The sequence below is a fragment of the Plecotus auritus genome (genome assembly GCF_963455305.1).
Source record: "Plecotus auritus genome assembly, chromosome: 6".
Lineage (NCBI taxonomy): Eukaryota > Metazoa > Chordata > Mammalia > Chiroptera > Vespertilionidae > Plecotus > Plecotus auritus.
In genome coordinates, this window is record NC_137773.1 from 105,789,996 (window position 1) to 105,802,676 (window position 12,681).

At 46.6% G+C, this 12,681-nt stretch overlaps 1 protein-coding gene and 1 pseudogene across 3 annotated transcripts in view; one reads left to right on the forward strand and one right to left on the reverse strand.

The window, feature by feature from the left end:
- Nucleotides 1-12,681, reverse strand: part of CCL25 (C-C motif chemokine ligand 25) — a 34,716-nt gene that overhangs the window by 15,692 nt on the left and 6,343 nt on the right. For both annotated transcript variants that reach the window (XR_013960869.1, XM_080673493.1), the window contains exon 2: nt 2,021-2,074. The gene's annotated coding sequence lies outside the window, so the exon portion shown is untranslated. The remainder of the gene's footprint in view (nt 1-2,020; nt 2,075-12,681) is intronic.
- Nucleotides 3,008-4,520, forward strand: LOC308251793 (26S proteasome regulatory subunit 4-like; annotated as a pseudogene). The gene is made up of 2 exons: nt 3,008-3,084; nt 3,333-4,520. The product of its transcript is annotated as a 26S proteasome regulatory subunit 4-like (transcript).

Below are 12,681 nucleotides of genomic sequence, written 5' to 3' on the forward strand. Positions count from 1 at the left end.
CATCCCCAGAAGGAGGTGTGTAGGAGGCAGCTGATCGATGTCACTCTCTCATCGATGTTTCTAACTCTCTATCCCTCTCCCTTCCTCTCTGTAAAAAATCAATAAAATATATTTTTTAAAAAACAATAAACAATTATCCTCTTATCTAATAAAGAGGGAATATGCTAACTGACCATTACTCCGTCACAAAGATGGCTGCACTCACAGCTGAGGCCAAGTTCCCATAAGGAGCCTTAAGGAGCAATCAGCAGGGACCTAAGGCTACGCCCTCCCCCACCCCCGTGGGGCTTGACAGGGGACCTCAGGCCATGCCCCCTGCCCTGGAGTCAGGCTGGAGGACCTCAGGCCGCACCCCCTGCACCAGTGCCAGGCCAGGGGACCTGAGGCCACACACCCCGCCCGGCAGGGCTTGATGGGGGACCTCAAGGTGCACTTCCCGTCCTGGTGCTGGGCTAGGGGACCTCAGGTTGCTCCCCCCGCCCCAGCGCCAGGCCGGGGTACCTCAGGCCATGTCCCCCACCCTGGCACCAGGCCGGGGGACCTCAGACTGCACCCCCCGCCCAGCAGGGCTTGACAGGGGACCTCAGGCCATGCCCCCTGCCCCAGCACCAGGCCAGGGGACCTCAGGCCGTGCCCCTAACCCAGCGGGGCTTGACAGGGGACCTCAAGGTGCACCCCTAGTGCTGGGCCGGGGGAACTCAGGCCGCGCCCCCGCCCAGTGGGGCTCGACTGGGGACCTGAGGCTGAGCCCTTCCCCCCCCACCCCACCCCCCCGCCTGGCAGGGCTTGACGGGGGACCTCAGGCCATGCTCCCCACTCAGCGGGGCTTGACAGGAGATCTCAGGCTGTGTCCCTCACCTGGTGGGGCTTAATGAAGGACCTGAAGGCACGCCCCCGCCCTGGTCTGGGCTGGGGGACCTCAGGCCATGCCCCCCGTCCTGGCGCCAGGCCAGGGGACAGGAGGCTACGCCCAGGCTGGGTCTGGATTTAGCCCAATTGGGTGGGGGGGGCGGCTGGGTCTGGGTCTCACGCAATTTTGAGGTGCAAGTGGGCGGGCGGGGATTTGACTCTGGTTCCCGTGGTGTGCCCCAGACTCTGACAGGAGAAAGGTTTTCATATACATTTTACTAATTTTCTTTAATCTCTGACACTTCTATTATAGAGAAAGGACAAGTAGCAATATTAAATTATTTCCTCTAATTAATCCCCTTTTAATGTGCACGAATTTCGTGCACTGGGTCACTAGTTAATAAATAAAATGAGTCCCTTTTAGACAGAATAGTCACATTTTTTTACCAATTCTGTCAGTATCCACTTTAAAATTATTTGGAGAGTTTAATACTTTTACATTTAAAGTAATTATGATAAGGAAAAACTTAGTTCTTACTACTTGTTTTAAAGGAACGTCTTATACCTTTATTGTTCCTCAATTTGTCCAATACCACCTTTGTGTTTACTTGATTACTTAAAAATATATGTTATTGATTTTAGAGAGAGGAAGGGAGAAGGATAGAGAGATAGAAACATCGATGAAAGAGAAACATCTATGGGCTGCCTCCTGCACATCCCCTATTAAGGGACTGAGCTCGAAACCTGGGCACATGCCCTGACTGGGAATCGAACCAGCAACCTCTTGGTTCATGGGTTGATGCTCAACTGCTGAGCCACACTGGCTGGGCCATTTGATTTTTTAGTGTACCATTTGATCCCCTTATTGTTTCCTTTTCTGTATATTTTTAGTTATTTTCTTACTGGTTACCTGGGGATTACAGTTAATATCTTCAATTTGTAACAATCTAGTTTGAATTAATACCTACTTAACTTCAATAGTATGTAAACTCTGCTCATATACAGCTTCATTCCTTCTCCTTTGTGTTATTATCACAAATTACATCTTTATATGTTGTATTCTCACTAAAATAGCTTTATAATTATTGTTCCATGCCTTGTCTTTTAAATCATATAGAAAAAAAGAGGAGTTACAAATCAACAATACAATAATACTGTCTTTTATACTTACTTATGTAGTTACCTTTACCAGTGTTCTTTGCTATCTAGTGTCCTTTCATTTCTCCTAAAAGAAGAAAGACACGTTTTAGCATTTCTTGCCGGGCAGGTCTACTAGCCACAAACTCTCTTAACTTTTGTTTATCTGGGAATATCTAAGCTTCATTTTTGCACGTCTTTTACCAGATACAGAACTCCTGGTTGACTTTTTTCTTTCAGCACTTTAAATATCATTCACTGTTTGCTGGCCTCCACGATGTCTGATAAAAAAATATTGGCTGTTAATCTTTTTGGAGATCTCTTGTATGTGATAGAGTTACTTCTCTCTTGCTGCTTTTAAGATTCTCTTTGTCTTTATCTTACAATCTGATTATAATGACCTAATTTTAACTTGACTTACAATCTGATTATAATGAGTTATCCTGCTTAGAGTTTGTTGAGCTTCTTGGATGTATAGACCCATGACTGTTATCTAGGAAGTTTTCAGCCATTATTTTTTCAAATAGTCTTTCTCTTTGCCTCTTATTCCTCTGGGACTCCCATTACCTGTATGTTTTACACTTGATAGTATCCCAAAGGAGTCTCATGTTCTGCCATGTATCTTCATTGTTTTTCTTTTGACTTCTCAAATTGGATAATTTTAATTGACTTTACTGCAAGGTAAGCATATTTGAAATTGGCCAGTGTGAATAATTTTAGCTGGCTCTGGGGCACAGGTGCTGTCCCTAATTGCCTGATACCTGGCCCTGGGGTGATTACGGCTGGGGGATATTGCCTCCTGGAGTGTGAGAGCCTAATAAAGAAGGTGGTTGGAATAGGAGTTCTAGAGTGTGAGCTCTGGATTGGTTGTTTGAAAAGCCCACTCCCAGGAGAGTCATTTGCTATCTCTAGGAATTAACTAGCTTTGTGAGGGGCAGTCAGGCCCAGATCAGCAAGGCCTCAAAATGTCAAAAACATAAAATACTGAAAATAAAAAACATGATTGAGCAGATGAGTCAAGATGGACCAACGTCAGAATGATGGTCATGGTCTTCGAGGTGGCAAGAAAGATGACAGGACAAGAAAAACAAACATGAACCTCCTGCCCTGGCTGGTGTGGCTCAGTTGGTTGGAATATTGTCCTGTATACCAAAAAGTTGTAGATTTGATCCCAAGTTGGGGCACATATGGAAGTCAACCAATTGATGTCCTCTCTCACATTGATGTTTCTCTCTCTCTCTCTCTCTCTCTCTTTCTCCTTTCCCCGCTCTCTAAAATCAATAAGCATATCTTTCAGTGAAGATTAAAAAAAAAATAACCTCCTGTACCAACTAGTAGGGTAAAAGAAGAAAACAAAGGGACCAGATGCTGCCAGCAAACTGCCACTGGTGATACCTCACATTCAGTGCTGGTTAAAATTATTTAAGTTAGAATTAAACACTATCTTCTCATGGAGGAAGAATTCATGAGAAATCAAGAACAAAGGAAGCATGTAGAAGAAAAGCAAGAGGAGGAAAGAGCAAAGAAGATGATCTGAGGGGGACCCCAATGTCAGTTAAAACCTTAGAAGAAATCATTGATGACAATCACACCATACTGTCTACATCTGTGGGCTCAGAACACTATGTTAACATTCTTCCATTTGTAGACAAGGATCGGCTGAAACCGGGCTGCTCTGTCCTGTTTAACCACCAGCACCTACCATGATAGGGGTGCTGATGGATCACACAGTTCCCTTGGTCACAGTGATGAAGGTGGAAAAGGCCCTTATGACTTCATTTGGTTGGACAACCAAATCCAGGAAATTAAGAAATCTGGAGCTTCCTTTCACTCACCCTGAATATTATGAAGAGATGGGTTTAAATCCCCCTTCGGGCGTCATTCTCTATAGTCCACCTGGCACGGGCAAAACCTTATTAGCCAAAGCAGTAGCAAACCAAATCTCAGCCACTTTCTTGAGTGTGGTTGGCTCTGAACTTATTCAGAAGTACATAGGCAATGGGCCTAAACTCATTTTGAAATTGTTTCGAGTTGCTGAATGCACCATCCAGCATGTTTATTGATGAAATTGATGCCATTGGGACAAAAAGCTATGATTCAAATTCTAGTGTGGAGAGAAATTCAGCGTACAGTGTTGGAATAGTTGGAACTGTTGGAGAGTTGGGTGGATTTGATTTAAGGGGAGATGTAAAAGTTTTCATGGCCATAAACCAAATAGAAACTTTTGATCCAGCACTTATCAGACCAGGCCATATTGACAGGAAGATCGAGTTCCCTGCCCAATGAAAAGAATGAGAAGCATCTTTTAGATCTGGACAGGCAGAATGATGCTGGCTGATGACGTAACACTGGACAACTTGATCACGGATAAAGATAACTTCTCTGGTGCTGATATCAAGGCAATCTGTACAAAAGCTGGTCTGATGGCTTTGAAAGACAGAGAATAAAAGTAACAAATGAAGACTTCAAAAAAATCTAAAGAAAATGTTCTGTATAAAAAACAAGAAGGCATCCCTGAGGGGCTCTATCTCTAGCAAACCACAGTTGCCTTCAAGGAAATGGTTGGAAGTGCTTTGACCCCTTGGAGGTTGGAGAATAAGGTTGGGGAAGTTGCCCAGAGGAAGCTACGTTACTGTTGATCATTAGCAAAATATCCTGTATACTATGTACCTTTCTCAGCATGATGTGTAGAATGCCCATCATGCAGTGCTCTCTTCCCATTAAAGTGTGTTCTTTCTAAATAATAATAATAATAATAATAATACAAAGACACTAACATGATTAATATGCTCATCAGCACTCTTCTCTCACCACGTATCACTTTTTCCTGTTTCCACAGCCACCCCTTTTGGCAATGGATAAATGCCAAGAACAGCTCTCAAGTCTCCCCAACCCCAAGAAACCCAGCATCTCTGATCCTTTCTTGCCTTACTCCCTGCCCCTCTTTCCCTGTCACCTCCCACTCCTGAACTCCTGCACTAGCTTTAGATTGAAACCTAATAGCTGCCCGTCACCCTCAGCCTCCCTAGCCATTCCTTCCATTAGGCTCTCTCCTCCATTGCTTCTGAGACACAGCCCCTTTGTGCCCTGTTCCCTCTACATACACACTTTTCATCATTTGTGAGACAAGAACATTTTTTCAAGATTCTGTTCCTGATCCCTTTCTCTGGGATCAGGCAGAGACCACACGAAACCTCCTTTGGTATTTTAGCTACCTGTGAAAGGTTTGGAGATGCTTCATATATTGTGCCCATTTGACAGTTAATTTCTGCAACAAAAAACTCATTTTCCCTTTAACGTTGGCTATAAAGATCAAAGATATCTTCTCTTGGGGGAGGGAGGTAATTGGCCCAGGGCGTGTTGAATGTGGGAAGCTTCAAAGTCATCTACGTGAAGAAACAATTGGGACTTTTTGGTCTTTATAAGCATAACCTTAAAAAAATGCTTCTCTTTCTAAGCCTAGGAAGTCTGGTACACTCAAGTCCGGACCCCCAACCTTTTTTGTACATTGAGTCCTCCCCACCTAGTGGGAGATAGACAGCACCACTGTGCACCATAGCTCATGCCAAGAGAGGCAAATACCATCCTGACCACCCAGCAGCTCTCCCTGACTCGGAGTTTCAGAGTAGATGCCTGTATGAATTCCCTGCATTTGCTGTAACAAATTACCACAACTTTAGTAGCTTATAACATCACGAACTTATTATCTTATAGTCCCGGAGGGCAGAAGTCCTATAATTGAGGCATTGGCAGTGCTATCTTCCTTCTGGAGGCTCTAAGGGGCAATCCATGTCCATGCCTTTTCCAGCTTCTAGGGGCCATCAGCATGCCTTGGCTCACAACCTTTTTCTCCATCTTCAAAGTCAGCAGTGTAACATCTTCTAACTTCTTTCTCTGACTCTGCTTCCATCCTCACATCTCCTCTAACCTGAACCCTACTGCCTCCATCTCATAAAGAGCCTTGTGATAATACTGGACCCACCTAGATAATCCAGGAAAATCTCCCCATCTCCACTGCCTTAGGTCATATTCCCAAGTTCTGGGGATCAGAACATGGACATCTTGTGTGGGGGGACATGCATTATTCAGCCTGCCACAGCATCAATGGGGCCACATTCCTAATATGGGGACCCATGGACCACCCTTTGGGAGAAGCAATGTGTGGGCTTGGTTCTGGAAGATGGCAGGTGGGGCTTTGGGTTAGGGGACAGAAAATGAATACCCGAATGGATGTGACCTGAAGGCTGTTAACCTCAGCACAAGGAACAGCGCAGGGAGAGCCTGCTCTTTCCAGGCTCGGTTCTGCAAAGTGGGGGTTCTCCTATGGGTCACTTCTGCCCCCAGGGGACACCTGGCAAAGTGTGAAGACATATTTGGCTGTCATAGCTGGGGAGGAGTGGCCAGAGATGCTGCTAAATAACCTACAATGCATAATATTGTCCTCACCACAAAGAATCCTCCTGCCCAAGTAAGTGGCATTGAGAGTGAGAAGTCCTGCTTAGTCACTTTCTGGCTGTCTCTCCAGACCCAGAGGGACTTCCCCACTTCTTCATGGAGGTTTCTGCTCAGTGACCTTTAGCCTTTCTGCCCCCATCCTGCCTTTCTTGGCAAAAGCTGTTTTTAGTGACTCTTGGCCTGCCTTTGTGGAGGTTGATAGCTCCTACCTCTGGAGTGTGAAGGCTGGGCCTGACATGGGCCCCATGAAGATGGATCTAAGAACACTGTTTCCTCCCCGCCACCCCTGCCCTGGGCCTGACCTGCTCTGACCTCTGGGTCCCTGCACTGGGCAGGTGAGTGAGGCAGATGGTGTGCTGACACCTGTTGAGACTGTGCCAATCACTGGATGGGGAATAAGTTTGGGGAACTCAAATTCATTTGGCAGCAGGTGACAGGGCCCCTGACAGCAGGAGGACGTGATTGGGTTGAGGCATTCCCTTTCAGCTCATTCCCACAGTGCTCCTGTCAGTGGTGACCCTGGAGTTATACGTGTTCTCCTTGGGCCAGGGCAGGAGTGGGGTACCCACCTCACCCACAGTGGAAGGTACCCCAGTCTGGGTGGCCTAACCCAGTATGTGTAGGGGGGAACAGGGTAGGCTCTGCCAGGATGTGATAAATCCCGGCTAGTGTCTTACTGCTCTTGGTCCCTGCAAGAAGGTTCTGCTGCTTGTCCATTTGGTCAGCAAACTATTGACGCCTATAGGCTCCGTGCTTTGTGCTGGGGATGCAAAGATGGACAGGACCCAGCTGTCCCCTCTAGGAACTCTCTACGATTGGAGAAAGCAGGGCTCATGCTGGCTGACTGCTTAACCAAGAACCAGCCCCTGTATTGGGTGTGCCTCATCTCTCAGTGGGAGCAGAACAGCTACATTTCTGGAGGAAGGGATGGGGGTAAGGGACGGAAAGAGGGCAGCAGGGATATGGGTAGGGAAAGCCCTGATACAACAACTCAGAGGGGAGGAGGAAGGTGAGCATGTGTCCAGTGGGACTTCCCTGGGGGTAAGCCCAGGAAAAACCCTGCTCCTGGGAGTGGGAGGGCTGGTCTGGGGAGATGGCCTATCCTGACTACTACAGGCTCCTGAGTTTCTCCCTCACTGCCCCTATGCTGGTTGTAGCTGCCTGGCCAGCCTCTGTGCATTTCCATGTAGCCCCTCACTAAGTCCAAGCCCTTGGTGTATAGTACTGTCCTCCTGTTGGGGTCCAATGTCAGCCCTAGCTGCCAGAGAACGGGGTGTCCAAACCTCAGAATCCTGGCTCCTTGACCTGTGGAAGACCAGGCAGTACCCTCAGGTGACCAGGGTCACCTGAGCTCCTATACCCACCCCTGCTGACACCCAGTGAGCTGTAGCGGAATCACATGTTTTCCCCGTGTTATATATGGGCTGCATTGTATCCTCCCCAAATTTGTATGTTGAAGTCCTAAACTCCAGGACCTCAGAACATGACTGTATTTAGAAATCGGGCCTTTAAGAGGTAGTCAAGTTAAAATTAGGTCATTAGGTGGGCCCTGATCCAACCTGACTGGTGTTCTTATAAAAAGGGGAAATTAGGACACAGACACACACAGAGGGAAGATCGTGTGAGGACACAGAAAAGATGGCCATTACATGCCAAGGAAGGAGGCCACAGAAGGAACCAACCCGCCAACATCTTGATCTTGGACTTCTCACCTCAGAACTGTGAGAAACTAAATTTCTGTTGTCCATAAGCCATCCAGTCTATGCTTTGCTATGGCAGCCCTAATGAATTCATACACCCAGGATACAACTGAGTAAGACGGCAGCGCATCTGGAAGTGGGAAGGTACAAAGATGAAGGCAAACCTTTCTCCACAGCCTTTGGATTTTCTGTCCCCCATGTGGATCTGAAGCCATCACTTTAACTGCACTACTGAGGCATCCCCTTGCCTCAAACTCAAGCATCTTAAGCCACTGGGCCCTGGTTAGGTGGGGGAGTGGAAATAACACCCACAGATGCCACCACAGACAAAAGACTCCCACCAGGCTGTGCCTTCCTTCTGAGTGGTCCATGTAAACCTCCCTCCCCTTCCCACCAACCCCTCTGTTCTCCCAGGCCCCCACCACCTATCAGAATCCTGCTTAGTCCTTTCTCCTGCCCATTGGCCCTGGGGCTGGGCCTCCCTCAGTGCTGGCTGGACCATCTCTTCGCTTTCTCTGTCCCCCACACCCTCCACACCCATCCAGCCAAAGGTGGAAGACCCTCAGAGGATAGGTACAACTCTGTACCCTGCACTTATCTCTTAAATCATGAGCACTTTTAGCATCAAGGTTCCATGCATGAGTTCTGAGCTCCATTGATCCTGGCCCTTGGCCCCCTTCTGCTCCTCTTCCAGGAGTGTGTGACCTTGGGCCCACTTGATCCTTCTATAAAATGAGGCTAATAGGACCCAACTCACAGGCTCACCATGAAGATTAAACTGCATCCCCAGAGCTCAGCCTAGGGAGCTACTCTTACTCTATGTGGTTGGGGGCCTCCTACTGTCATTTTTAGTGCATGAACAATTCACCAAGCCAGCTTCATCACTGGGTGTCTGGATTGTTGCCAACCCAAGGGTACCTCATTAAAAACTGTAAGAAATGTCTTACTTTGGATAGACCTTCCCTGGGTGGTGCAGGATAATTTTCAGTGGTATAACCACAAGGTCAGACTATGAGCCCTTTCATATGCTAGCAAGCATCTTCCACAGGGTCTTGCAGATGAACATGACCACCACCCCTGAGGAAAGCTGATGTTGGGGTCCTGGCAGCACTGCAATAATCTTCACCTTGACCAGCCCCTGCCCATGGCCCCACTGTTACAACTCTGTGCAGACACTGATGTTTGTTGACTCTCTTCCCCCTCCTGTGAAGTGTCAATTTCTGATCTTTGACCCTTTGGTTCTCATCAATTTGTGTGAGCTTTTAGTAGACTGATAACACCTGACTTGTTCATCTCAGGACACTCACAGCACATTACCAGAGTTTAGTATGCCTGGAGGCTCTGAGTAATGCTGCTGAGTGTGATTTCGGATCTTCGGTCTGGGAGGCTGGGAGATGTGAGGGTTTTGTAATACACAGGGAGTTATGGGAGTTGCCAGGATCAGGCAGAAGGATCAGGATGGGAATGGGAACACCCATCCTTGGTGCTCCTGTCCTAGCACATGGGGGGCAAGTGAGAGGCACCTCACAGGGAGAGCTGGCAAATCTGTGGGCCTCTGGCCTGTTTCCCATGGGATGCTGGACCAGGTGCAAGGCTGGAGAATTGTCACAGCAAATTGACCACTTGCCTTCAATAAGCATGAAGCCTCTATCTCATTTATAAAGAAAAAATTGGGGGGCACAGTGATCAGCTATACTCAGTGAAAGAAGCCAGAAACAAAGGGCCACATATTGTATGAACCCACTTATATAAAGTAATCAGAAGAAGCATATTCATGTAGTAGAAAGATTCGCAATTCCCAGGGGCAAGCAGGTGACTGCTTATGGTCACGGGGTTTATTTTAGGGGTGATAAGAATGTTCTGGAATGATACTAAATATACTAGAAACCACTGAATTTCTGCTTTAAATTTTTTTGTTGTTTGTTAATCCTCACCTGAGGATATTTTTTCCATTGCTTTTCAGAGCGAGTGGAAAGGAGGGGTGAGGATAGAGAGAAACATTGATGTGAGAAAGACATCAATGTTGCCTCTGGCACATGCCCCGACTGGTGGTGGAGAGTGAACCTGCAGCCCAGGTACATGCCCTTGACCAGGAATTGAACCCAAGACCCTTCAGTCTACAGGCTGACGCTCTAACCACTGGACAACCAGTTAGGGCTGAATTTCTGCTTTTAAAAAAATTTTAAGCATTGCAAAAAGCCCCACAAATACATGTAAAATATTTAGAGACAAAGCAGAAAAGAGAATGTGTATGGCATGAAAAAGAACAGCTGGATAAAAAAACAAATCTTTAAAAAAAAAAAAGTGATACTGGCTACTATGAGTCACTGGTAGGAATGAGGAGGGTGACAGAGTGACAGACAACACCTGGAAGGGAAAGTGGTCACCACCCATATTGCTCTGGGACAACAGGAGCAACCAGGTCACTCTGTGACCCTGGGAATCAGAGCTGTGAAGTCTCTTCTAATCTTTGACCCTATGGGAGATAAAATGCCCACTGCTGTCCTTGCCAGAAAGATATCGGAATCAAAGGGTAATGGGTCAGATCCAGGAGGATAATTCTGGAAAACAAAACTTGCCAAACTCGTTCAGGCCAGTGCTCCATGTTATCTCACGAGGTGGTGTTCAGGAAGCCGTGATTCTAAGACAAGAAGCGAAGCCCTTCCCGCTCTCTGGGGCATTAACCACAGAACTTTCTTTATGGGCCTATTGATACACAGTAGTCCTGATGTGTTAGATGTTCTGCTCAGTGCCTGCTTTACACATGTTCCCAAGGTAGTAGTGCCACATGCCTTTTGCAAACAAGCAAAACTTCGCAGAGGTTCAGGAAAGTTATTAGCACAGCAGTTCCTGAGGGCGGCCTTGCACTGCTGTGCCCCTCTGGGGCCAGGCTTTCTGGGTCAGAAATAGGAACCATACGTGACCCCTGCCCTGAAGGAGCCACTACTTTTATAGCTCCAATTCTGACCTAATCAGGGGCATGAATTCTAAACTGTTGCTAACCTGAAAATAAACTCAGCTGCCTAAGAAAAAATAAATAAAGCTTCCTGGTTTTCTATATGACTGACATACTTGGCACTTGAGGTGAAATCAGACTGAAGTAGGATCCCCCAAAAATTCGAGTGCCAGAAGATTCTTTTGGCTTATTTGGGCCTACCCAGCTTCTGTTCTCAGAATGAGGGTTCCACTTTGATGTTAGGGATTTAAACCCATTTCTTATGTCCACAAAATAAACCCACCCACATATGAAGCCCCATAAATGGTTCAGATATCATGGCTTTCCACCACATCAGGTCAAAAGTCAGAAATTGGTCTTACTAAACTAAAGTCAAGGTATCAGCAGGGCTACAGTCCTTCTGGAGGTTCTAGGAGAGAACATTTCCTTGCCTTTTCAAGCTTCTAGAGTCTAGACACTGCCTGCCATCTGTGGTGGTGGCCCTTTCCTCCATCGTCAAGGCCAGCAATGGCATCACTGACCCTCTGCTTCCACTGTCACATCTCCTTCTCTGACTCTGACCTTCCGGCCTCTGTCTTATAAAAACCCTTGTGATAACACTGGCTTCATGCAGGTAATCCAGGATAATCTCCCCATCTTGATACTTAACGTAATCTGATCTGCAAAGTCCTTTTGCTAAGTAAGGTATCATAATCACAGGTTCCAAGAGATTGGGACATGGACATCTTTGGGGTACTGCTATTCTGCCCACCACAGGAGGACCAGCATACACTTTCTGAAAAGGGCTAGTCAGTGTGGAGCTGCCCTCTTAAACTGGCCCCCACAAGCTGTAACTTCCGTGGGCGCAGATACCACAACTGGCATGGTCACTATTGTATCCACAGGGCTGAACACCTGTACTGGGTGTGTTGTGGGCAATTAAAAAGGATTAATGGCCTAAAAGAAACAACAAGCACTCCTAGTGCTCACATCTTAGTTTCTAACACCATTATCTAATAAAAGGAACCAGTCTCAAAGAAATGGCTGATTCTAAGACTGGGGGAGGAAATACATGAGACGAGCCTGGTATCTTACAGTACCAGAGAAAAGGAAGTGCTCCAAAGAAAACAAAATGAAAAAAGCCAAAATACATTGATGGGGGGTGTCAAAGGGTCACAGGAGCCAACTAGAAGAGATCCCAATGGCTAAAGTCAGAACAATTTGAGCAATAAAAGAAATAAAGTAGTATTAAGTTAAAACCCAGAATATAAAATATGCAGGAGGCCATACAGATATAATTAAATGATTGGATAAACTTATAAATGGGGGAGAAAAGAGAAATCTCCCATGCAGAATTCTAAATAATTTATGTAGTTATCCACCCTTAAGGAGGAGGAATATAACTCTCTGCTCTTCAAATGTGGGCACATAGTGACTTCCTTCCAAAGTATTGGGGGGGGGGGGGAGGGGTTGCAATGAAGCCTGACAGATATTTCACCACCAGGTGTTCAAGGCCAACATCAACAAGCATAGATAACGTGCCCTTGACAGGATGTGATGGGATGACCACTTTACCTCTGTGGTCTTCCTCCCCCAAACCCATCA